Below are 1,200 nucleotides of genomic sequence, written 5' to 3'. Positions count from 1 at the left end.
CCAGATTGTTGGTAGCAGTCCTGAAAACATCCCAGTCAGTGCAGTCCAAGCATGCCTGAAGATCCTCTACAGCTTGACTGCTCCATTTCTTTGATGTCCTCACTACAGGTTTACAGAGTTTTAATTTCTGTCTGTAAGCAGGAATCAGGTGGACCATGACATGATCAGAGTGTCCCAGTGGAGCGCGTCTAACGGCGAGATAGGCACTGCTAACTGTGGTGTAACAGTGATCCAAAGTGTTCCCCTCTCTGGTTGGACACTTAATGAACTGTCTGTATTTGGGGAGTTCTTGGCAGAGGTTTCCTTTGTTAAAGTCACCAAGAACAATAACAAGGGAGTCCGGGTTTGTCTGCTCCACACGCAGTATCCGGTCGGCCAGCATGCGCTGTGCGTCCTGCACGTTGGCGTGCGGCAGAATGTAAGCACCAACCAGAATGAATGAAGCAAACTCACGGGGGGAGTAAAGCGGTTTACAGATTATGATTACAAATTCCATATTAGGAGAACAGTGCTGCTGAATGGCGTTTGTATTGTCCTGCTCACAAGCGAGAGCTTTCCGATTTAAACAAATTCTGCCCCTCTTATGCCAAGTTACAAGGACTTTACACATGACAGGATATCCAGTGACTGTTAGCACGGCGCTAAAAGCTACAAGATCTTGAGTTTGATTCCCAAGCTCGCCACTCTTAGTGCTTTGACAAGACCAGATCACCAAGTGTTGTACGATGTGAGCAAGGGAAACGGGACTGCGTGGCCTAACGGACAAGGCGTCTGACTTCGGATCAGAAGATTGAGGGTTCGAGTCCCTTCGTGGTTGAAGGCCTCTCCGTTGTTTATGGAGAAATACTTAAAGCCATCGCGACAGACCGTATAAGAAGTGAGTATTTTCAAGTTTAAACAATTTGTGCTTGCATAGACTTGGGGCCACTTTGCACACGACTCAACATCCAAAACTTGTCCGTTTCTTTTTTTTTTTACTTCTGGAGGACAAATTGTTTAAAAAAAGAACCACAAAAGCAGGCGGCTCAGGTCAAAGGTTTTGAGTGTACTGCTCACCTGGAAGGTGGTCACACATGACTTAACATCCAGTATGGAGCCATTGTCTGTTTTAGTCTGTCCCTGTTGTTTTATGCATTGAATTTTCTTAGCAAAAAGAAAGAAAGAAGCACCCCACAGCAGGCCGGTTAGCTCAGATGGTTA

General features: G+C 46.0%; 1 non-coding gene across 1 annotated transcript; it reads left to right on the top strand.

Moving 5' to 3' along the window:
- Positions 1-744: 744 nt before the first annotated feature.
- Positions 745-817, top strand: trnar-ucg. The gene has a single exon. It is a non-coding gene; the product is annotated as a tRNA-Arg (tRNA).
- The last annotated feature ends 383 nt before the right edge of the window (positions 818-1,200 follow it).

This window comes from Micropterus dolomieu, unplaced genomic scaffold (genome assembly GCF_021292245.1).
Source record: "Micropterus dolomieu isolate WLL.071019.BEF.003 ecotype Adirondacks unplaced genomic scaffold, ASM2129224v1 contig_12105, whole genome shotgun sequence".
In the NCBI taxonomy this organism is placed as follows: Eukaryota; Metazoa; Chordata; class Actinopteri; order Centrarchiformes; family Centrarchidae; genus Micropterus; species Micropterus dolomieu.
Note: the sequence above shows the minus strand (reverse complement) of the source record. Positions and strands in the feature narration are given on the sequence as shown.